At 37.8% G+C, this 26,036-nt stretch overlaps 1 protein-coding gene across 8 annotated transcripts in view; it reads left to right on the forward strand.

Moving 5' to 3' along the window:
• LDB2 (LIM domain binding 2) overlaps nucleotides 1–26,036 on the forward strand; it is a 221,679-nt gene that overhangs the window by 134,298 nt on the left and 61,345 nt on the right. The gene's annotated exons all lie outside the window — the stretch shown is intronic.

A 26,036-nucleotide genomic window follows, 5' to 3' on the forward strand; every position in this document is an offset into this window, starting at 1 on the left:
TGTTACATTCAATGTTTACTGAAACAAGTGACTGCTAATCGCATCTCCTGAGTGTTCCTTTCACAACAGTCAGCAAATAGAGGCTTCTCTAAAAATAAAAATTGTGTCCTAAGGGAATGCATGAACTATAGCATATAATGAAATGAGTAACTGGAGTAAAGAATTACCTTCATGTCAGCCTGAGAAACATTTTGTGAGTAGTTTGGTAGGCAGTAACTACCTTCACCTCACATGTAAATCAGGAGGTATGTAGTATATTAATAGAAATGTGGAAAAAAATAAGATGAGCGCATGTAATTAAAAGTTGTGCAAAAGGACAAGACCTCAATTTAGGGTCAAAAAAACAACATTAATACTGCTGTTTTCCAACTTCTTGAATTTCTGATGTAAGACTGAAAGTGCCCTCTTGGGTCGTTGGCAGTAGGTACACAGCACTTTAATGATAGGCCCAAGGAGGACCTACATATGATATGTTCAGAAACCTGCTACTTTCTCAGTGCATGAGAACCTCATATGGTGAGTTATAAGCTGTCTACAGACAACTGTTCCAGCCATCCTGGGTAGCAGCACACTAAGCCAGACGATGCACTGAGCCCACGCAAGTGCTCGCATGCTCTGGAGGGCATCGTCAGAACATGCTTGTGCCCATCCTTGCAGGCTGCTTTTGTGAACAAGGAGTTTGGTTGTGAGGATGGACATGGACTGCGCTGAAGAGGCAGAACAGACCAATGCAGTGAGTCCAGTGGTGTGGTACCACAGGCTACCACATCATATAATCCCTTCCATAAATCGATCAAGCTCCATTATTTTGGATTTTTTTCTCCTGACTCCTGCTGGAAGGTTAATGTAGAATACAAGGCTGTATTGCTTAGAAAACCTCTTGTAATTCCTAGGTGACATTTCTCCATGATCATTTAGACCTATTTTTTGTCACACCAATGTTCTCTTTTAGATTAAATAGTTCTTCCTGTTTCCTCCTGATTCCTTTTACATCACATCTCAGAGTGCAGGTCCATGGAAGTCTAATTACTTTAAATATTAGGTTATTTTCCTGCCAGAGCAGCTCCCTAAACTGACTCACCACCTGACTGCATATGTGCTAGTGGTGGTGTAAAGGAGAGGGCAGGGACCATGTGACTGGAATAGAAAGAGAGAGAGAGAGAGAGAAAGACAGAAAAAAGAACAAGCATATGGTAGCTGTGAATTACATCAGCTGAAGCTGCCATGGTACAACACCTTCAGGCTTCACTTCTCTGTACTAAAAAAAATTAGCTCTTATTTAATCTCTTCTCATAAAACAAGCTCTGAGTTCCTTTGATCAAACCCCTCTCTTCATCTGTTCTAGTTTAAGTTCATGTATCGTGAAGAGCTGTAACGCTATGGGTTTCTTTCAGTTACTAAACACATGGCTAGTGTCATTTGAAGTGTCTTCACACCGGCCACCTTGGCCTGCAGCTACCACTCTGGAAGGGTGCAGATTCCCCGTAGGTCTTGTGTGATACGTGCCAGCCCCGTGGGAATGTCTCAGATACTCTACAACATCTCCAATGGCACTACACGCTTACACTTGGCCCTCTGAATTGAGCCCTGCATAACTGACAGTGTTACATGGGATGTTTCATTTCCTGCAGTGAGATATAGGTTATTCTTGACTCAGCAAGTGTGATATTATTGAAATGTAGTTGTATTTTTAATAGTTTTGTTTTATAATTTAAAAACAAACATTGTCATCAGAGTTGTTGGAATCTTTTGCCCCGCTGAATAAGTCTCTGTTTCCTGAACTACACAGTTGGTAGCAATAAGAGTCCATCTACAAGAGATGTACTTTAGCAGCCAGAACAGAGGGGAAGAGATGGTCAGTACAGACAGAACATTTAGTGACTGAGGTGACTGATCTCTTGGCCTCTGATGTATTTTATTGTGTGAAATGTACAGATTTTTGAGAGTTGGATTTTCAGTCACAGTAACAACCACATCCTGTGTACTAGGGAGGAATTTTACCCTTTCTCTTCATCATGCCATACTTCCTATTCTTCCTTCAATACATCAAGGCATTAGAACTTCCCAATAAAGAAAAAAGTTTTTGAGTTTTTCTCAGCACAGGCAAATAACATGCTTCTCTAACTTCATTTTTCTTTTGGAAAGACAGAAACTTTTTATTGAAAGTTAAAAAATAAAATTTCATTTGAGGCAAGCATTCAGCATGGAAAATTTCAGTTAAATAATTACAGTTTGGCAAAGACATGAGCAACTGAAACCAAAGTATTATATTAAAAAGTATTAAGCAAACTTAACTGGAGCTCTTGTCTATAATAAAAATGTATGCATGCATACATATGTATATACTGTGCTATTTTCTTATATATGTAATGAATAATGCAGTTCATTATTTTTGGAACTGTGTCGTTTGCAGTACTCTTTCGAGCCAGCTCCTGAATTCAATGGGGCTCATTGTGTATGTAAAGTTTAATACATGCATAACTCTTTTGCAGGATCAGATTCTACAATATTAATGCAGTATTCACATTATGAATTTACCTGCCTGAAAATCCAGAATATTTTAAAGTATGGCTGCACACATACTTGTAATGAAATTTCAAACCTTAGCATTTTACATTTACATGCTTTCTTTATGTAAAATAATTGTATTATATTGAAAAAATACAAAATGTAACTCCCTTTTTTCAAAAAATAAATAATTGTGGCTTTATACTCTCATTTTTTTTCTCCTGGAAGTGGAAGGGAGGGAAAGATACATTCAAACATGAGTTTTACATTTTGGTTGTTTAAGGGATATTTCGTCAGCTGGGTGCGTGAGTCCTCTAGCTGCACATGTGGGATGGAATCCGCATTCACTGTTGTACTGAGGGGCGTATGTTCAGAAGGCTATTTTGGATCTTTTGTTGACTTAACTCTGCTTGAATAAAGAGCCTTACACCAGAAATACTCTGAAAGTCTTTTGTGACAAGGAGCCTGATCTGTTAGAAGGTTCTTTCCTGGTATATTAGAGGGAAAACTCTCTGCCTGGATGGGCAGCAGATTGGGATTTGGTGCCGAAGTTATACAGAGCGCAATAAAGAAGTTATCTGCAAAAAGTTACAATTTCAGACTACATTTCAAAAGAAACTTAGAAGAGCTTTATTATGACATGGTTCATAGTGATGCAGAACTTGTAGTACAATGCATTTTTAGATAACTGTAACTAGGTGAGTACTAGGAAAAGTTTCTGTTCTATAAAAACAACAGTGCAATTTTGGAGGGTTTGCAGTCATGCTGAAATTGTATTAAGATTTTTGAAAAGAGAAACAAGCATGAAAGAGGTTGAAAATATATAAAATAATGACTAAAAGCAGGTCTTTAAGCTGTTAAGGTCTATTTCAGATAGAAATATTTATATATCTCTTCCACATTTGAAATATTTTTGTTAACATTTAGGTATTTCCTACATGTTTCTGACATTGGTCAGACAACAACAAAAAACTAAGATAATTCAAAATATTTTTGCAAGAAAACAACTTACTGCATTTTTGAAAAATAAATAATAATTATGATCTTTCACTCATATATCCCTTTCAGTCAGGCTATTACTGTCTGACTAAGATCGCAGTAGAATCAATTATACTGGTTAAACCAGCCTTAAAAAAGTGACAAAATCTGCTGGTAGGTTTTGCATTGCATGACTGTTCTCAATAGTATGAAACAGAGCTACTACTCACAATAAAACAAAAAAGTTAGGGTAGGATAGAACATAAATAATTGAAATTGCAGAGAAGAAATTACAACCTGCAGGCAGAATTAACCATCAGAAATGGCATTTGGAGATACCAGGGAAATATGTTTTGAAAAGTACCATGGACTTTTCACCGAGCACAATGGTAAGGACTGTAGGTTTTTGAAGCTGATATCTCCAACTGCATAGTCCTTCAAGTCCAGAACATTGCCCAGGCAGTAGGTCAGTTGAAAGAGAAGATTATGTTTGATCACTGCTCCATCTTGCAGCCCTTGAGTTTTTACCAGAAATTTCAGACATAACCCAATCATGATGAGTTTGAGGAGAGGGCAGGCTGAGATGACGTAGGATCGGCCATGTGCCATGAGTGTAACTTAAGAACCTGACACAGACCCCAAAGATTTGGCAGGTAAAACTGGCTTCCATTCAGCCTTTTATTATTTGTAGTTTTCTTTTTCCCAGTAACTATATTCACTGTGCTGACGAGTGCATGCAAAATTAGATAGTTCCTATTGTGAAGGCTTATGATGTCGGGCTAAAGGCCAGAACTTCAGTAATCCCACTGATTTCAGTGGGAGTTTGAGTAGAGTATAAAACACCAAGGCACAACAGGAAATCCAGGAATTTTCTTACTGAATTCCTCCAATTTCGAAGTGATATTAACAGTTTGACTTCTTTGGAATATCCCTGAATAAATAAGTTTGAGGAGTACTGCAAGAATCCTACAAATATCATGGTGATTGTAACCAAAGCTATTGAAATCCCAAACCACACTAAGGAGGGGTTGGTATCAAATGTCTCTCTGAATTATTTTGCAGTGTTGAAACCATTTCAGACACATGACTTCTACAGTGTTTCCTAGGGAAAACTTTAGGTTTCAAAAGTATGATTTCAGATTTTGTTTTATTTTCCTTGATATTTTACACCATTTTAAACTTTTGCCTTTATTTTATATTATTTTAAACTTTTTATACTGCTGTGTTTCTAAGAAGCCTTCAGCCTCATAACTATTGTAGCTATAAATTCATCACATATTTGCAGTTGCACTCTAGCTCTAAAGTATATGATGATGCAAATCCTCAAAAGGTTTGAAGGATTGGATTTCCAGAAAAAGTGGGTTATAATTATACACCAAGGACAGTCATCAAAACTTAAGAGTAGTGACTTTTAATGTGTATTTTAATAATATCAAAAATTGATTACCTTCTGTAATCCCTGCTGTCATCTGAAGTCCAAAAAGGGTGTCTTCTGAAATTAAAAACAGTGGTATTATACCTTCAAGAATCTCCTTAGGGTGCTTGCAGAGGCTTGCCTGCAGGTAAAACCACTGAGAATAGTCCCTACGGTAACATGAAGAAATGGGGGCAAGCAAAAACCTGAGGAAGCTGGTGCCCTTTTTTACTGAAAGGTTAATTTTGTTTGTGGATCTTGGATGGAAGCATCTCCACCAGATTTTGATAAATCTTTTCACCAAAAGGCCAGATCAGGTCCCAAAAGTTGCCGGTACCTTGCCAGTTGGGCAAGTGAACAATTACTGTCTTTTATGGAATTTAAAGTTCATGTCAGCATCCTGAGTTACATATCGATTTCCTCTGGTCAGGTTAAGCTAGTTATATTACCATGTGTTCTGCCTATCAGCACAACCTGTGCCAATACACTAGAAGTTTTTAACTTTATCACATACTCCCTCACAAAAAAACCAACTGAAGTAACCTGCTAGCATATAACTTTTTGATTGTAAGTCAACCTCCTTCTTAGAGTGTATCTGTTTGTAGATTGTATCCTTGGGAATATACGTGTCCCTTCACACAAGACTAGAAAATCTTCTCTTGCTATATCCATAGAGGACATATTCTTGCTCCTGCCTTCTGCCCTGCTGGGTGGCTGACATACAAGACAGAATACACCTTTCACTAAGGATAGCCTTTTGGGTTTCATGTGGCAAGACACAAGCACAGCTGTTGTTAAAACATACATATGCACTGCACATCTCAGAGAACACGAGTTTCAGGTATATAACCTTTCCAGAATGAAAAACTATGCCAGCCTCTCTGCGTCAAAATCACAAGGAGTTCAGATCTTAACTGTATCTTAAAAAAAAAATGCAATGACATGATATTCAGTGGTCTGTTTTAAGAATACTGGTATAATATTGTCACAATCTGTCTGTGCTTTACTTGGATTCCCTAAGTGAGAGATGCCAGTTAAAAGTGCAACAGCAACGTTGCTCACTTGATTTATAGTCCACTCTTGTTCCTAGGTTTCTGGCCTGCATTGCAATTTAAATTGTTGTCTATTGTTAAATACTAGTGTAATTGATAGCACAGCTGCAGTGGATAGCTGTAATTTTTACTGACTTCTGTCTTGGTACGTGACTTAGACGTGCAGTTAGGTACTTAAGCCGTGTATTTTGAAAATGGATTTAAATAATGTAAATGTATATATTGTTTAATTAACAATAGGCACTGTTTATTCTTTTGAACTTCACACTGTTGAAAAAGAAACAGAACATGCATCTGTTTTGAATTTAATTTTGGCATTCCCTGTGTGCATAATGAGAGAAGGTATAGGACAGCTGGTTTGAATGTATACAGAATGTAAACCCTCAGTGGAGTGTTTAACTTTCTGAAACTCTACATTTAATTTTGAAGTCTCTTGAAAGGTAAAATACTCACAAAGCACTGAAGGAGTCACATGATCTTAGGAATATGGTGTCTGTTAGTCAAGCCCCTTAGTACCATGTTTTGCATTTGAAGAAGAGAAGATCTCTTCCTTGCCATCATTCACCAGCCAACCCCTTTCTTCCTTTACCCCTTCCTTTTGCCTTATAAGGTACCTTCATCATCCTTGAGCTAAATTGAATGGATGTACCAGTTTTTCACTTGAATATCCCAAGAGATTCAACTTATAATATTGTATGTTGGACCTTATCTATGGAATGGCATCTGATATCCCATAAAATTGAACAAGAATTGTATGCTGCTGCTTTTGAGTTTTGTGCATAATAACAGGGAGCACACACTTGCATGTAAGTTCCTCTAAAAGCTGAACGTTTTCCTCCAAACAGCTTGTCCAGCGGGAGCATTTGTAAACATGAGCTATCGCCATGTGGTTTCTCTATGGAATGGAGTGGCACACACTGAAAGGGGACTGTGTACCCAAAGAGCAACCTGAACCTAGCTATATGCCCAAAACTCAGAATTTCTCTGAGAAGTCAAAGATGGTGCCCGTTTGGCCTCTCTGGTTAGCACCTGACACACCACTGAACATGCCATAATCTCATAAAGCAAAAGTATATTACTAAATGTTTGGAAAGCATTTTGCAGATGAAAAGCTCAATACTAACTACAATTTAAATATTTAAATATTAAGTTCTCCCTAGCATGAGGTACAAATCTGTTTTCTGTCAATATTCAGGTGTTTTTACCTAGTATTTTAAAAAGAAATATCTGTTCATCTTGAATAAGTGTATGACTTTTGAATGCATGTCCAAACCTCTATAGTGTATAATTTCAGGAGAATTGCCACAGGACTATCCAGCACTGAACCATGTAGCACTCTCCAGGAGATTCAGTGCAGTAGAAGAGTACTAAAATGGAAACAAAACTTTCACCCCCTCCAGGAGAAGATACATTTGTGTACTAGCTGACCATTTTTTATGTCATTTGATGTCTTGTAAAGTGTAACAGTATTGAGAATTAGTAGCCCGTTTTTCTTGTCTTGCAACAGGGGGACAGTTGGCTTTCTAGCTCTTCTCTAGGCCAAAGCTAGTTTTGGTGGTAACAGCAGTATTTTAAAAGAGGAAATAGCATAGGTACGTCCACATTTTTATCTGATCACAAAAAATAATTTTAGAAGATTTTGAAAGATTCTTTATACCTGTATTGGTAATTAATAAGTCAGGAAGGATTTTTGCTACAATCTGTTAGTGGAGGTTTTTGGTTTTCCTTGGAAGAATTGGTCATCTGTAAAGTGAATGGCTCCTAGGGACACTGGGTACTTGTGATTCTTACAAGTTAGCAAACAGGGATGTTAATTTTCATCTTCTAACTTTATCAAAAGAATTCAATAAATAGCTCATAAGAATCAAATTTTAGATTGGACTGATAAAAGTGAGAGTGTAAGGCTGTAGAATACAATATAATTATAGAGTTCATTATCTTTAATAAAAATGATGATAGCTAAGGACATTTTGGATATACACGATTAAAACTTTTTGGCTTTGGAAAACAAAATTTGTTTCTATGAATTATGATATGTTTAACTGCTCCACTTTAAGTAGTTTTTTTCTTATCTGTTTTAATTCAGAAACTGCCACTGTAATTTAAAAAAATTTACTTCAACTGAACCTATTGGCCTAATTATGATTTGCATAACTAATATAATTATTTTAATAACACAAGTAATGTTTCTCACAATTTTTGATATTTATCCTTTGCACCTGTGTGGTGTTGTTTTTTTCCTGTTAATAGTTTATTTAATTTTATACTGTATTGTAGAATAACTTTCCATTGCAAGAAATATCTTGCATGCAAGATCAAATATTGTGCCATGTATTCCATTCATTAAAGAATCAGTAAGCTGTTTTCTGTATTAGAAGTAGCTTGTTCAAAATATGAGCTTGCAAAAGTAATGGTAAGAAATCTCCAATGTATTTTTTCTTTTTCCCTGAATATAAAAAAGCAGCTTCATAGAATCTGTCTGCTGTATTAAATAGCATTCCAGTAGGAACTGCTTCCTTCTTAGAGAAAAGTCTACCTCAGAAAGACTTAAAATGTGAATATTGTAGATTCTACATTAGTTTTTACATTAATTCATTCTATAGCTTATGTCCACATATGTGTGGCTACTTTACTATATATGATTTCTTATTAATGTATTTTTGAATGTTTAAATAAAAAACTTAATAAACAGAAGGAACATTAGGTTTTCTAAGGGAAAATGTAAAACTAAAGTCCTGAATTCTATCTGAGTTTTAAACTCCTGGAGGGATGAAAATCCTATAGAAATATTTTTGGTGACTGTTTCAGTGTACATCTTCACATATTATGTCTCAAGGTAAATAAGTAAACTGTAAATAAGAAATTGCCCAAAAAGGTATGTGTGCATGGTGAATCTGCAAACCAGATACAAGGTATTTATTTTATTTAAAGTGTATAGCCATTTGTTACATAACTTTGGAAAAACCTGGGATTTAGAAAGGGTATGTTGAATTTTACACAACTTAAAATATCTGAAAAGCATTCTTTTTAGGTGACATCTTCAACTATTAAGTATAAGTTACTCACCATATGAATGCAAAATATCAAATGTTAAGACAGCTATTTGACATGTTGGCCTGTTGTATGTATCTTTGCTATTTATGTGATAATACTTGTCAAGTTTGTAAGGCTTTTCCTTTGTTTTGTAATCAAGATTTGTAAGCGAATACATTTGGAATATGTTTGTGTATGTGTACACACACACACTTAGACTGATGCATAAAATAATGGGCTAACGGTTTGTACAATAGTGAGCTATTTATGCTTAAATATTACTTATAAGTAAAGGAGATCTGTAAAGAATCTCCTTTATGCTGTTTGACATCATTATATTTGTGTGTTTAAACTGAATAATTCCCTCTCCTTAGCAAACTAAGACAATATTATTAAAAGAATTAAACAGTGGAAAAATAGAAATAACAGTTAATCAGAAGTTAACCTTTGTGAGTTAATTTCTGTTTCCTGCACTGTGGGGGATTTGAATTAACTCCAAGCAAACCATTCGAACTATAACTGCAGGAGAGCCATCATTATTATTAGTTTCAACTAATCAAAGAGTAGAATTTTGTCCACTAGATTATATTGCAACTGTGTGTTATTGCTGTATCAGTGGCTGCTCCTAGAAGCTGCCTTAGGAGACTAGACAACACCGAGGGCACCCCTTCCAGATTAATACAGATGCCAGATCTGGTCTGGCAGATATGTCCATACATGTGGAGGCCAACTGAGGTGCAGCATCAGGAACATGGTCGATGGGATCTCGTGCTGCATTGGCTTGTTCTCATGTTGAGGTACGTATGATGGCATGAAGAGAAGCCTGGCTACTCAGCCCCTCCAAATCACTGCGGAAGGGCCAGCAGAAAGACACTCTTAGAAATCATAGAAATTAAGAAATCATGTTCCAGAATATGCTTTTCCATCTATGGAAAACTTGTTTTTTAAGGATAGCCTTTCTTAAGCAGATTGTGCAGGATCGTACTCCTCCCTGCTTGATTTATTTTTTCATAGAAAGGAGAAGAAAAAAAGGAGTGAGCAAATGCATACAGTGTCATACTACCTCCAGTGATGGAGGTTTGTAAAATGCCTGCGCTTGCAAGATGTGTTTACAAAGACAGTTTTGGCATTGGAGAAAATGCAGGTTCCAGTGGTAATCTCTGCACATCAAATGAGGAATCATTCTAGGACCTGCAGTTTCTGTCACACTAGAAAAAGCTCATGCAGTAATGAACTCCAGGTTATTTTTTCTTTATTTTTATTGTTATCCATAGGGAGTAACATCAGGGCCTGTCCTTATTTACTTTCCTGTCCAGAGTACTGTAGTTCAATGCAGGTACACTACTCAAAAGCATATGTAGAAGTCCCATAGTCATGCACATTACTGCTCTAAAAAATGACATAGAGTCTAATAGATCACATAGGAAAATGATGTTAGTCTTACATGCAACTGTGTCAATGATGAATGCTGTATATTGCTATTGATTTATAAGATTTTATCAGAAAGTAAAAGAAACTATTGTGATCATCTAGGAAAATGGCTAATTATCTCAAATTTTTTCAGCTGTCCCTTACCAAGGTACCTGTCAGATGGACCTTAAAACTTTCTCTTCTGATATAGGAAGTGTAGGGGAAAAATAAATTTGCCTGGTAATTTGGAGGATAGCTTAGTTCACAAAACAATAGTTTCCATGTTTTAATTAAAATCGTCTGATTCATTCTCCAGGCCGTATTTTTGTTTTGCTGCTCTTGTTATCTGTAATCCATTCCTTGATTGTTTCTTCTTGGATATATGAGTGTTTAGGCTACTTTTTCCCATCATTTACTCTGTTAACTGTAACTTTCTCTTCATGAATGTTACAATGTATCCCAGAATGTCTTGACTAATTTCAATAACTAAATCATCTCTGAGGCAGCAGCAACATTTCATAGTGTTCTGTAGTGATTCTGAAAAATTAAATCAAGTTTAGTGCAGTGATGTTGTAAGAACTCTGTCACTGTCGTGAATAGATCAGTTCATAGCGGTTGCTTCCTGGGTAAGTTCTTGCAACACGAGTATGGTTCTCCAGTAAAGATCTAAAAAGCTCCAGGAAGAACTTGGTCCACTCGTGCAGAACATCTTCCCAAAACTCTTTCCACAGCCACATGCTAGCTACTGAATTTAGGCCAATAGCTAGAGATCATCCAACTATGTTTACTTATTTTCTAGCAACACCTGGCTCAAAATCCCTATTAGATCACAATGCTAATCAGTCTCTAATCAAGTCTGTAGCCAACCTGGAAAACAGGCTATCTGTTTGAAGAGTAGGAATTTGTACATTCATCAATTTTTGTTTTTCTTCTTAGCACTTCTAATAGCTTTTTGTTTTGTTTGAGCTTCTGTGAAAAACCTGATACATTCTCATAGATGTGTGCTCTTCCACTTCTTTTCCTGTATTATGAAAGTCCATGAATGCTTAGACTGTTAATAGAAATCAAAAGATAGCTATGTTTAAAACATATGTTCATATAAAAATGTTTATTTCTTATAAACACCTTGTATTCTAAGATTTAAAACAAATCTCCTGGATAAGTTATCCTTTTTCTTACAACCATTTTAGGTCACTGATGGTTAATAGCCAATTTTTTAGTGCTTTAGTTAATGCCTTGCATATAAATCGTTGTCTTTATTTCATTAGTTGCTCTGAAATAAAATTTCTTTAATGACAATTTTCTTAAGAGCTAATTTACTAACATTTGTTTTTTTTCTGACCTTTAAATTAGTTTTAAACAACTGCAATATTAGATCATTAGAACAAATGCAACATGAATTTATCAAAGCTGTATCATCCCAAACTACCCTGATAACTCAGTGTAGGAAATGTAGTAGATCTGATATTATTTGGAGTTCAGCATTTGATACAGTATCACACATGGGAAATTATTAGTCCATCTCAACAAGGTGGATATTAGTAATGGTACTGAGAGGCGGAATGGAACTGAAAAAAAAGAGATGACAACAGGCTATTTTAAATGGGGAATAGTCACACTGGAACAAAGATATTTGTAAAATTTTTCAAGGATCAATCTAGAGGACTTGACGTACTTAACATTTTAATTAGTGATATTGACACAAGATGTAGAAGTAGAGGAATGGAGTTTGGTGATGGCAAAATATTGTGAGGCATCATTAAAATAAAGGATGATCAGAATATTACACAGGAATAATGTTCTGACCTTGAGGACTCAAGTAATAGAAATGAGATGAAATTTAAGAGTAGAGATGGCACTTAAGGGCTGATAAAAAGAATTTCTACTAGAGACTTATCAGTTGAAAATGACAGAGGAGGCTAAAGACCTGTGTGTAACCATCAGTCATAGAATAACTATGAGTCACCAACGTGATACAGCTGTGAAAAAAGCGATATGATCCTAGAAAATATCAAATGAGATATTTCCTGTGGAGACAGGGAAGTGTTAATGTTGGAGCAGCACTGGAGAGATCGCTTTTGAAAAACTGGCCTCCCATTTTTAAGAAAGATGAATTCAAACTGGAGCAAGTGTTAGGAAGGGCTACAGGGATGACTGGAATGATACAGAAGCTTATGTTGTGCAAAGAAAGTAAAAGACGGTGGCTTGTTTAGCCCCGCCATAGAAAGGTTGCGAGGAGAAGGGCTGGCTGGCTGCACAGCCCTCAGGGCAGGGAGCGCGGGAGCAGAGTGCCTCTGGCACGGAAACAAATGGCTGTGAGCGAACGCAGGCTGGAAGTGAGAAGAACATTTCTGGTCATCTGGTCGGTGAGGTCTGAGTCAGGGGTCCAGGAGGAGTGAGGGAAGAAACAGGCAAGTTTTACGGTAGAGCTCAGTTAGCTTGTGGAAAAGCTGATACGGCGTGACTTGTGGCGGGGGACTAAATGGGCAGATTTACGAGGTCTGATGTTCTTTGTTCCTGTTATCACCCATGTGTGCAATATATATGCCAGGGCTTGCGTAGACCACGCTAGCTTATTCACCCTCAACATGATACTAAGCAGCAAGACGCGCTCTTTCCTTGAGAGGTTTCCTCATTCGTATCTAAAACATTACTTAAAACTACTGAGATTGGAAGATTTGTGTATTTATTAGAGGTACTTCAGATTTTACAAAAGATGGATTGTATTCTAAAAAGATTTATGGGATTCTTCTCATTTATGTTGAAGCTGTGTTACATAGTTTTGGCAAAGGAAACATAAAATGGGTGTAACTATAACTGCCGGGCTTCTAAGAGCATGTAAAATGCCTTTAGTATCAGTAAGAATCAGCTTGTCTTTGCTAACAGAAGTGCCTTAAAAAGATATGAAAAGGACAGAGTCTGCTGTCCACAGTATTGTCCTCTTCCGCAGCTAATTCACTAGAACAGTGTGATAGTAAGTTTGACTTGAGCAAGATGTTGAATCTGGCTCCGGATGCAAAAGGCACTTCGGAGGTTACCAGCATGGTGGGTGAGTTCCTCTGACAGGAATTGGCCCGTGCAGGATTCCCGCAGGATAATAAGCACTTAGATTCTGTGAAGCCAAAAATCAGTGTTGATCTCGTGATTTTTCTCGGCAACAATTAACTGTGTGGAAAGCTGTAATACAGGACAGTTTTTCTATTAAAAGTATTTGTAAAGGGCTAAATTAATTTCTGACTTTATTAAATGAACCCGTGTAGTAATGCGTGAAAATAACAATAATGAAAAAATATAGGCAAGAAAAGAAAGGGGCTGAAGGGAACAAAGCAAGCCCAAGTTATCTAATTTCAAGTGTGAAGTGATTCTTCATCTTCCCCCCCTACAATAATAGATTTGGGGGTATGTCATTATAGAGCACTTTAAATAAAAGCAGTCGTTACTAGAAGGCATTAGAAGAAAATTCTTAAGGCGAATATCTTGGGTTTGCCTGGCTCACATTGTCTGAGAATGCTTCTCGTTTCTGTCCCCAAAATATTTGAAAAAGATGCCAGTAAGTGAATGACAGCAGGCTGCGGGCTGTCTCCAGCCCGAGCTGCCAGTGGCTCCAGTGCCGGGCCTGCCGCAGCACGCTGCGGCTGCGCTTCTGCAAGAGGCCGCTCTGCTTGGAGCATAAACAACCTCTCTGCAGAGGTTAAAACAAAAGAAGAGTCCTGTACACGGACAAGTTGCTAAGCAGCAGAAAGAAGGACATCTGTCAAGGGCCATCTATGTTTTTTGTATTACTACACTTCCATTCTTTGCAGCTTCATCACACAACCTGTTATGGTTTTTGTGTACCCATAGCAAGGAGATAAAATGACACGGATAGTTTTTCTTCCACTTCTCCTCTGTCCCTACTTTTAAAGAGCTGGCGTTGAAGGGAGAGGTCCCTGGGGGACCTACGCTGATGGAGATGTTACCAGTTTCAGTTCAGTCCGGGGCTTTAAGCGTGTTTAGTGTAGTTAATTAGTTACTTGCTTGATGGGCATCATGCTGAAGTCTTTTGGGCCTGGGTTACTCTCAGAAATGAAGGAAAATTTTACCAAAAGAGAGAACATTAACTTTCAAAATAAAATTGTTCTCTCCAGAGCATGAGGAGGTCGGCAATATTGTGCTGCTTTGATTTGGCTAGGGTAGTTAAGACCTGCAAAATGGGACTGCCAGAAGAGAGAGGCAATTGGAAAGTGTTAGCAGGTAGGAGTTTTGACATGGTTTGCACTGACTATTTGTGCTGCTGACCATGTCTTTTATTCACTGAAGTAGCTGTAGTTGCTCTCTAGAAAGTTTTCACTGAGAGAGTGTTAAAGTCTCCCTCTTGCTCTGCTCCAAACATTTACTCATGTGACTAGTTTCAGTGACATGTATTTGTAAAGCGTCATTAATTATTAGTAAAGTACTACAGGATTCTTTATATAAATTAAGATGTTGTTATTATATACTATTGAACAGCCAAGGCTATTAATATTTGGAGCCATTATTGCGAAAATGTAGCAAATAATTCCAATTAAAATATTACTCCCTATCCCTTTACAGCCTCCATCATTAAATGAATTTCCCAAGTAGGAAGGCAGATGTTCTAGTAGTGTATCATTTAACTGGATAAACCAAAGAAATAATCACATACTTTAAAATTCTTAAATAATATTTGCAAAATACAAGTACTGATTATGACCTACAGTATAAGGCATTTCTTTCCTCTTTTCTTGTATTAAAGATCTTTTACTAGTTGATTATATTTTTGCAAGGGTATATTTTATAGTAGTGACATTTTGAGGTTTTGAAAGTATTTGTTTACTATGAACCTATCAAAATGCTTTCAGGACACACTGTCTTCATGTTGACAAATATCTCCTTAAATGAAAAAGAGTTTTCTTAATTAAGAATTTCAGTATTAGGTTTATTTTTTATTATTGCAGCTACTTAGCCATCCTTTTCCAAGTAGTTTCATATTTTCAAGGTCGAGATTTTTAAAAAGGACTAATGGGAACCAAATTTCTTTTGACTTCTCTCAGACCAACTGTGATGAAGGAATGGTGTTCTGCAAGTTGGCTTTAGAAAAACAAATTTTAAATCAGCCAGGATTCATCGGCTGGGCCACATGCCTTTTTCTCTATGATGTGCCCCATAACTACATGACTAATAAAATGCCTGTTTTTATTGTGCGTGGTCCAGCTTTGGAATAATAATCATCCTTGAAGATTAAATTAATGAAAAATCAATTGTGCAATCAAATATTTCAGCCATAGTGGGTGGCTGAGTTAAGAAAATATTATAAGCAGAATATAATTTATTCAGTCTTATAGGCAGCTGTTGAATTTCTTATTCAGTTATCAATTACTAGAAAATTGTTAGCTGAAATTAGAATTAAATAATGTTTGCAAACTATCCTGTTAGAGCATGGTCACGTGTGGAAACAGCTGTAGTTATTTTAAAAGCTGCCGTCCCTGCTGTTTGCTACTGCTCTTCCTCCCAAGGTTTACTGACCTCAGAGCAGGACTTCTGGCATTTGCTTCATTGCCAAGTCAGCGTGAGCCACCAGCACGTCCGCATTTGGAGTAGGAGCCGTCACGCAGCGCGTTACGGGGCCGTAGCTTCCAGCGCAGGGATGAGAGCAGAGAGCTGAGGCTGGAAATGTCTTGGGTCGCTCCCGCTCTGCCTGTGTACGTGGGTTTGTCTGGGAGCACAGGCCTTTGCTCGCAGGAAGAAGTCATCCTTTGGCTGTGCTGGCATACCCCCTTCATGTTGGTACGCTTCTGACGGCCTGCTTCAGTCCTCTATGCAAAGAGGGATAAGCTCTAGCTCAATAGTGTCCCCTTACCTGTTATTACTGTGACCACTCCTGCAGTGTTGCCGATATAAGTATTTCAATAGAATTTATGGTCCTACAATTATACTTGTATCAAATGCTGCGTAGATTAGGAACTAGCCTTCAAGAGCAGTGTTTTCAGTAAAAAAAATGTTTGCAGTAGGTTTTCTGTTTCAATTTCCCACCTGTTAAGAACTCATCTTTATGACATGAGTGAAAATAATTAATTGCTACTTGAGGAATAATTACCCCCAGTTTGCTGTGCGCCATAGGACGTTATAGAAGACATAGGGGAGGCTTTGAAATTTGTTCTCAAGCTTTTCAAGTGAAGATGATGATAAATTAACTAAGACTTTGGGGCTCATCATAAGCTTGTGATTACATTTTAGGGCTCAGCTTACCACAGAACAGCAGTGGCATAATAACGTGGGCCAAGTCTTTCCTTTTTATTCATGGTACAAGGTTTTTTTCAGTACTTACTGTCTCTCTCAGAGAGCATTATGTGCTCGCCTACATGTTCAGGGGGAAAGGTTGTTCTCTGAAAGCTTATCCATTGCAGTATTTCCAACTGTGCTGTTTTAAAACATTTGCCAGTAGGCATAGGTATGCTATCCACCATTAACAAATACAAAAGGAAAATTCTCATAAAAACTTATTTTATGTATTGAAAGAGGATATGGATTCAGGTGTGCTCCAACGTTGCACCACTACTGTGTCTTTTTAGTAGTTTTACATGTAGGCGTTTGCTATTAGGTGTTTGCTATTGTTTAAAGTGACAGCTACATCCCCCTCTTTAGGCAAGCCTTTTAAAAATAAGTGATTCACATGTATTTTGCATATTTTAATCCATTATTTGCATATGCTAATTCACAGCGCATTGCGGTGACAATGGTTATTGCATTCAATTGTCCTGAATTGTAAGGAGTTATAGGAAAGTTCGTCAATTCAAATGTGGGATCTGTTCTGTACCCCAACATAGAGGGAACTGCTGTTGACTCTCACCAGCGGTCCTGGGGATTTTCTGTATTGCACAATTCAAAATGATAAGTTAGCAAACACAATGTTCTGTTTCTTATCTTCGAAATGTATCTTGCAACTCTGGAAGAGACTCATCCCTTGCTGTCAATGTATTTGATGATAGTGACTTTGTGCCAGATCATATAGGGATTCGCTCTTGAAATAGACTATAGAAGTTATTCACATAATGAGGATCTTACCAGCAAAAAAATATATGAAGTAAACGTACCTATAAACACTGTGGAAGAGAGAGGAAATAGAAATGCAGTATATAGGGGATCCGCTGAACACACGACTTTGTAGCAAGGACTGTCGTTCTGTGGGAAGCAACAATGCTAAAACACGATATTTGGTTATGCAGATCATCAGGGTTTTTTCCAAGAACCATCCCAATCAGTAGGATACTCAAAAATATATATTGGAAGAAACATCCAGGTTTTTGCTGAAGAAGGTGTAAGATAGGAAAAGACATGGTAGGGAATAACTACTGGTATTTATGTTGCTGAATATTGCAACAATTGACCGGTACTGAAATAATCTTACAAAGAGAACTCACTGGGATCCTTCCACACTGTAGCAAACAGACTGGCATCAGTTTATGCCTTTTCTAGGCCACTACCTTTTAGAAAAGAGCAGATGCATATTACTACATTCAGTTATACATTGACAAAAGATTGTGAAAAAGACAAAAAGAAAGCCAATATAATTTTCCATGACAGTGACACCGATGTGGTATCAATAACATGGATCATCCATCTTACAGTAACATATTCCTGTGGTTACCAGGTATGCAAGTGGCCGATGATTCTTTCCTTCAACAGCAGACGTAGCTGTTGTTGCTGGCAATGCAATTTTTATCCCATATTTCAGAAAAACTCCTGCTCAATATCATAGTTAAAGATAAAACAATAATTCCTGGTCAGTCTAGGAGAATGGCTCATACATGCCTAGATAATTGGAAAAATCCTTATTAATTGTCATCTTACTATGTCCATTAAGAAACATCCATTGGCAGTCATCAAAAGCTAGTCCTCTTGGGACTAGTTTGCAAATTTGGCAGGGAACACTGCAACATTGCCTAAGGTATGTCAAACCAAAGTACCATAGACAATGTAGTGAGTATGGGGCATGTGAAGGAGCTGACTAGTTCACGTCAGGTTTTGTACTTCAAATAAAATGCTATAGAATATATAGAATTATTCTTAATTTCTGAAGGCACTGGGGAGATCAAAAAGTCACCCACAATATAGATATTGCCATTTTTTTTCATTTTTCTGGAGTGTAAATTTAGATGTTTCTCTGAAAAAAAATACTTTTTCTGATTTCTGATTGCATTTGGGTTAAAATTTACTCCTCATAAAATAAACATCACTTTTTCTTGACACTGTTAAAAATTTCATTCTTCAAGTATAACTTGTAGCTGTGATGCAGTAACAAAAATGTTGCTTTATTAGGAATACCATTTACTCCTAAAATTTATCACAGCTGCATGAAAACCTGTGTTCTGAAGTTCAACCATTCCTAGAATCATCTCTCTTAAGACTCTGCAGTTTTGAGTGCCCTTAGCACTGTTCGGAGTGTGCAGAGCACAGTGAATTGTGGTGCACTAATCATTCAACAAACAACTGACCAATTCTGCAATGGGAAGGTTTTTGGAGACTGAAAAATGAGTGTCCAGCTGAAGGACATTGAATGGAGCAGACAGCTTAGGAAATGGGGGAGTGAAGTGGGAATGGGATTACATACAAATGAGGAAACTCGGGGGAGAAAGCAGGTGGAGATAACAGAGGTGGTGCAGAAGTTCAGCTCCCCTGCGTATCCCCACGCAGTGAGAAGGCTTACTGAGAAGTTGCTCCTTTGGGGGGTAGCCTGCCATCTGCCTCTGAAGTGATGAATTTTTAGGAAAAAGTAAAGGTGAGGAATGGCACTACTAGCCACTGCTTGTGAGTCCACAGCACGCTGCCTCTTTGGAATAGCTCCGGGAGATCAAACCCACACTGATTCTCAGGACCAACATATGTACAGTCGGAAGCTCCTGTTCCACCGCAGTAGGATATTGTGTGCCTGTGTGTACTCAATCAAGGTTTTTTTGGAGTTATGTGGCACTCATTGAGTGCTATGCAGGGGAGAGAAGAGACTTAGATGGTGATGAGTAAATCATCTCCATAGAGAAAGAAGTCTTTAGGATTGCACTGGTTGCTGTGAATTGTTTTCTTCATTGAAATATATGCTTAAAGTATTTAATGAGTTATTTATAAGTTCCTGGCTGTAGCTCACACCATCAAAGTGATTTCACTCCTTTTCAACAGCAAGCAAAATAGCCTTCCATTTTTAAGAACCAGTTGCCTCTGAGGTTCTTGAAAAGGCAGGCAACAGCAAGAATTTCAGGCTCAAAAGCCTGAGAGAATAAGCTCTCTCTCATACGATTCTTAGCACTTCCTAGCTCTAGCCATATGTGAAGTATGCAAGAATAACCTTTTAATTTATATTTCTAGCTATGCTGATTCTAGGAATAGGAGTATAGGAGGAATGTGGATAAAGTACTGTAAAAAATACAAGAGTGCTGATCCAAAAAAATTTTAAATGTCATGTTCAGTCCAAGGTTTGTGCAGAGGTCTGGGAACAGCTCTTATTTGTCCAAATTGCTTTGCTAATGCTCACTGTGGGCTATTTTTCCTCCTTTTCAATGATTTTTGTAGCAAAATGACATTTTAGTTTTGAATTAATACACAATTTTGCTGAAAAAAATTGCAGAAATCAGATTGCATTAGCAGGTAGTTGCAGAGCAAAGCCCATGTCTTCTGAGGTTTTCAAGTTACGTGCAGTATGCTTTACTGATATACCCAGACAAATAGGGAGAAGTAGCGCTGCAGCTACCTGTCCTACATCAGATTGCAGCATTATCCTGCTCTGACCTTTACCCCTTGGACTGCTAGTACAACTTCACAGAAATGAAGATAATTTTCTCTGGATCTTTTTATTCATTATTCAAGCAAAATTCCCACTAAGTGGAGATCCATGAGGGACCAGGATTTAACCTTGAATTATGTCTAATCTAAGATTAGAATCAACAGAGGAAAAATCATATAAAAATATTCGGGTATGAAGGTAGTGAAGTTGCTTACTTTAGACAGAGATGTTTTCCTGTAGTGTTACTTTCTATTACTCTTTTATGTATTGGATGCCCACAAAATAAAAATTTTGGACTGGCTATTTTTGCTTTTTATTCCAGCAGCTTTTTTATTTGTCTCTTAACAAAATTATGCATTGATTCCTACCAAGCTGTATTAGGCTTTGTAAACAAATAAGTCAGCTAATTACTCAATGCAATAATGAGCATGCAAATTGATTTTCAGATCCTGGGTTGAATTTGCGATGCTGTTAAAAATATTTTGAGTATTGAAATATGTAGAAATGATTTGAAAGCCAGGGAGAAATTTCAAATGTGTATGTACACAACACCATTTTTGCGTGTTTATGTTGCCAGGAAGGTCTCTTTTTTTTTATTCAGAGTCCTGTCTGACCATAACAAATGTGAAAGATATCAAATTAAGTAAATTTTCCCACATTTGATGATTTCTGTATTTTTTGCAAATTCAGTACATTTTCCAAGATATTTTTGACTTGTAAAATGAGAATATTAAATTACAGGACTGGATCATTATCACTGACATCAACAGAGACACTTATTGGCAGCATTGCACTGTAGCCCTATCAACACATTCCATGAGTGAAAAATAAACATTATTCCTAAAACTTCAGCGGAGACTTTCCCGCCTTTAATTTCTTCAGTTCTGTAAGAAAATATGTTCTAAGAGAAATTTTTGGATATGTGTTTGCAGTCTAGGATCATAAAGTTCATATTTTTTTTTCTGTAATCAGAATGAGAATTGGTAGGGTGATACTTGGAACATGGGGTTCCCTGAGATCTCATTGTACTTCAGAGCTATTAATAGAGGACTTCCATATATAATTGCATGCAACTATCAGCTTGGTAACTTTCTAACTGCTAATTTTTGGAAGCAGGTAGGATGTGCCAGGGGAAGAATCATAGTACAACTGCCCTTTTTTTAAATTTTCAGTTTGGCTGTTGTCAGGCACATGTATCGATCTAGGTGGACCTTTGGTTTAATCCTGTATGGTGGTTGTTATGTTCAGACATTCAGGAAGTCCCTGAAGCTCTCTCTGCAGTGGTTGTTCAGGATTGTCACTGTAACTGTGCCTTACCGTTCCAGAAATCATAGTTGTTGTAGCAAATATGTGTCAAGATGGTATAATGACTCTCTGTGAAATGTGAAAAAAATATATCACACACTTAAAGGGACAGAAAACATTAGGAGTAGGTTATTTCTGCTTCAGCACAGATTTGTTATAACACTTTTTTCAAGTTAGGAGCATTCTGCATTACTGCATAAAATTTTATTAAAAACTACGTCCAGTGTGTGTTCTGACTGAAGCTTGTAAACCCGCTACATTGCTTGCCCTTTTCTGAAAGTGGTTATTTGTTATTTGACATTATTTTGTCAGACATCTGATTTATATAGCTGAAGACAGGGCACTTGCCTTCTTTTCAGGATAATAAACAAGCTTCACTTTTAAAGCCAAGAAAACATTTTTAAATGGTAGAATATTTTTCTAATTATTTTGTCTAGCATGTTGAATACCTTTTTACTTTCTCTGCAGTTAGCTTCCATTAATGTTAAAGAAAAAGAGAAAGAGAGTGGGAAAGCAAGCCTTGGTGTAGAAAAAAAAGAAATCAAAGCTAACCACCGACAGCTTTTTGAAAAAGAGTGTTCTGGTTGTTATAAAACATGTATATAACTGACAAGTGATATTATCCACTGGTGAGATATTGTTCATATGTCTGCAGTATAGAATTACCAGAAAAATCATGCTGGTTATCAATCCACATGTGTTCAATGCAGTTTTAGGATTTTGTGAATGCCTTGAATATCTTTTATCCTATCACTGTAACCCGCTCACCTCCCACCAGTTCTCCATGCACACTCCCCACTATGTTATGTCCCCTTTGATGCACATACAAACATATTTCACCTCTGGTATTTTTAACCTGAATGTGGACCTCACTGTGATGCTTGATTGACAGTGCTTGAGCATGAAGCCCTCTGTTCAGGGAAGGGACAATCTTTCTCCTTCACATCGCCCACCCATGGGCTTCAATCTTTCCCGGAAAAGACGTCCTCCAGTGTTGAGGAGGTCAGCTATGTCTATACAGCAAATCGCAAGAAAGCACGAGCGCGTTCTGTCCATGCGCCGAGCTAACCAGAAGCCATGGGGCTCCAAGCCCAAACTAATATATTCTGCCTTTTTTTATTTGCTTAGGCATGGGGCCATGCTATGCAGCCATGTAGCTTTAGGGTTACTTGCAGTGTGGGCAGAGGAAGTTGGCATCTGCCAACAATATGTTTAAAAGACATATTCATCAGCTTCTGTGGTTATGTTGACACTGTACTAACCAAAGTGAAGGTGTAGCTTTAACTAACTTTGAACTATATCTGGCTTAAGTGCTCTAAGTAGCTTTCTCTCAGTAAAAGGGAGCTTGTAGAGATCTGCAAAACCTGTCCAGGAAGAAAAGCAAGTTCTGCTGGGGCTGAGCTCTGTGAGGTCCCTGCAGCCTTTGGCTGTCCTCAGGCTTCTCGTCAGGGAAGGCAGCACCAGGCGTGGTGGTGGTGGTGGCGAGAGGCTCTTCTGACAGCCACAAACTGGACTGAAACAAAAGAATTCAGTTCATCAGGATTCCAGCTAATGAATCTATATATGTTGCTGCTAATTTGGTCTCCATGTAAATCAGGAGTTTCAGAAATGAAAAAAAACATCCAATATGCATGATACATTGGCTGAGTCAGTCATAACTTCTCTTTTAATGTTTCTAATGGTGAGAGAGACCTATATTTTATCTATATGTTATCCAGATCAGTACTGTGTGCATTCCTTCATATGAGCTTTTTTTTTTTTTTTTGGCTCCCTCTGCTTCCTATCTCAGCATGGTTCAGAGGAGATACTGGAGAGGAGAAACTGGTAGAATTGTGTTTGTAGATATTTGCCTTCAGAACAATTTTGCACCAGTATGCATAGCATAACATACCTTGTTACATGCTCCCATAGCAATAGCTTGAATATTTATACAGTTTTTATTTAAAAAGTTCCCCAGCATAACGGCCAAATTCTTTGCAGTTGGTAATTGCTGTGGTTCCAGTGATTTATTTGATTTTAATAGAACTATTTGAATTCAGATCAACAAGACATTGAGTATACTGTAAAATCTATGCATTGGTCAGTTAACCTACCATCAGTGTAAACACTCCACAGTAAGGTAGACACCCATTTTTTTGCAGCAGCTAAGCTTTGATTTTGAGCTCTCTGTCTGGCTTCTGCCTCAGATGAGCTTGAGTACCTATTAAAGGATGCTACCTATATAAATGGGTGTGAGAGTATGGCCAGTATCACTTTATCTTAATGCCATTTTGCTTGTGCTTTTACATAATTTTTGTTTAATGCCATCTTTAATATTCTGAGGGGTCAGGGGTGGGTTTGATTTAATACAACTGGACGGTTTGCCTGGTTTTTGTCTGTTCCTTTTGGTGTCCTGTCATTTGAATTTTATGTTTTTGCTTTTATTTCTTCAGACGACTTTTCTGGGTATCATTTTCTGTGTTGTGTTGGTTCTTTATGCTGGTACAGATTGCATTTGTTCATCTAAAAAGCCTGTCCTGCACAATTTCCATCATTTTTATGGTCTTACGTTTTGTCATTTTCTGCTTGAGTTTGGTTGTGGTTTGTTATGTTTTGACAGTAGTTTGTCATACAGCTGTGGATAACCTCTTTGGCTTGCCTTTAAAACTTTCTTCTTTGCAGTTGCTGAACAAAGTTAACTGAAACACTCTTTCTTCAAACAGAAAGATTAGCCCAGACAAAAGTGCAGGAGTGGCTGTATACAGGCAGCGAGGCTACCCATTTGTTCAGGTTTTGTTAGCATTCTGTTTAAAAGTATGGATTTTTTATGCAAATATAAATATTCTCTTCACTAAAATGGTTGTGTGTAGATCTTTGTCGGGGAATTATGGTTTTGATTTACAGGATGTGGAAATTTTACAGTTAAAACTAAAGCTTCCTCATCTAAGTTGCATGTTTTGTTTGTAAAAAAAAAGAGTGTTGGCAACCCCCTCAAACCCTGCTCCCTCCAGCCTACACACTCAGCTCAGACCATAGGTTTCCTCAGAACTGTGTCTGCATTTACAAGTTTTGAATATTCCGGTGTGGAGTAAGGTAAGGACCTGCTCTGAACTGCTAAAAACTTAAATTATCTGTTTAAACAACAAACTGTATGAGTTCTGATTTATCATTTTACGATCACTTAGTATAAAGGAGAACATTGCAGGCTCCCTGACTTGTTAAGAGTATTGTCACTGGATATGGAACAAAAACTAATGCCTGAAGCTGATACAGAAGCGTCCAGGGCCAATGCTCTTCTATTTGCACTGGAGCTTAAGGTGCTGATTTTGATATAGCAACCCTTCCATAGTCAGTCTAATCAAGAGGCAGTCAGTTTCTGTGTTCTCTGCCAGTACTCTTGCAGTCAGCTTTGATACCCAAGCTAGAGACCCCATGTTAAAAATGAAAGCATTTATTGGCAAGATGTTATCAGAAAAAGGCCTGGGAGACCTGCAGAGATAGACCTGAGAGTCCAAGTTGAACATAAGCCAGCAATGTGCCCTTGTGGCATAAAAGGCCACCAGCCTCTTAGGCTGCATTAGGAAAAGCATTGCCAGCAGGTGAAGGGAGGTGACCCTTCCCCTCTACACAGCCCTGGTGAGTTCTGTGTCCAATGCTGGTCTCCTCAGTACAAGAGAGACATGGACATACTGGAGTGAGTCCAGTGAGGGGCCACGAAGATGATTAAGGGGATCAGAGCATCTGTCATAGGAGTAGAAGCTGAGGGCTGGGACTGTTCAGCCTGGAGAGGAGAAGACGTGTGTGTGTGTGTGTGTGGGGGGGGTCTTATTAATGTGCATAAATACCTGCTAGGGGGACTAAAGAAGATGGAGCCAGACTCTTCTTAGTGGTTTCCACTGAAATGCAAGAGGCAATGGGCACAAACTGGAACAAAGGAAATTCCCTTTAAACATAAAATAAAACTTCTTTACTGTGAGGGTGATCAAACAGTGGAAGAGGTTATCCAGAGAGCTTGTGGAGTCTCCTTGCTTGGAGATACTGCAAACACTGGACATGGTCCTGAGCAACCTGCTGTAGGTGACCCTGCTTGAGCAGGGGAGTTGGACCAGATGATGTCCAGAGGTCCCTTCCTGCCTCAACCATTCTGTGATGCATTGAAAGTGTCCTGGACTCTGCAACTTCCTCTCCACATCCCTCAGTCCCCAGTTCCTAACCCTGAGAGTGAAACACTCTAGATTTGAAGACTTTCTCTGAATTTTGTAGTGTACAGCTGTCGAAAGACTTTGGTAGTGTGCTGCTAGTTGGGAGGGAATTATACTGTAAGAGGTATCCTGGCTGACTTCCTTAATGAAAACTATGCTGATGCAGTGTTGGCTTTGTTCTGAGTCATATAGAGCTTTTATACTTGTTTTCTGATTATTTTTACCAAAAGGAATTATAGTAAAATATTGTCTCTCTTCAGAGAGATGATGGAATTAAGACTGAGTTGCACCATATGTGCCTATGAGAATAAGGGTCGTAAACTGTGGAGAGTTAAGCTGAGGTCTCATTGTCATGAAGTTTTTCTTACTTGTTCTTGACTCAA

The sequence above is a fragment of the Apteryx rowi genome, unplaced genomic scaffold (assembly GCF_003343035.1).
Source record: "Apteryx rowi isolate R43461 unplaced genomic scaffold, aptRow1 scaffold_409, whole genome shotgun sequence".
Taxonomy (NCBI): Eukaryota; Metazoa; Chordata; class Aves; order Apterygiformes; family Apterygidae; genus Apteryx; species Apteryx rowi.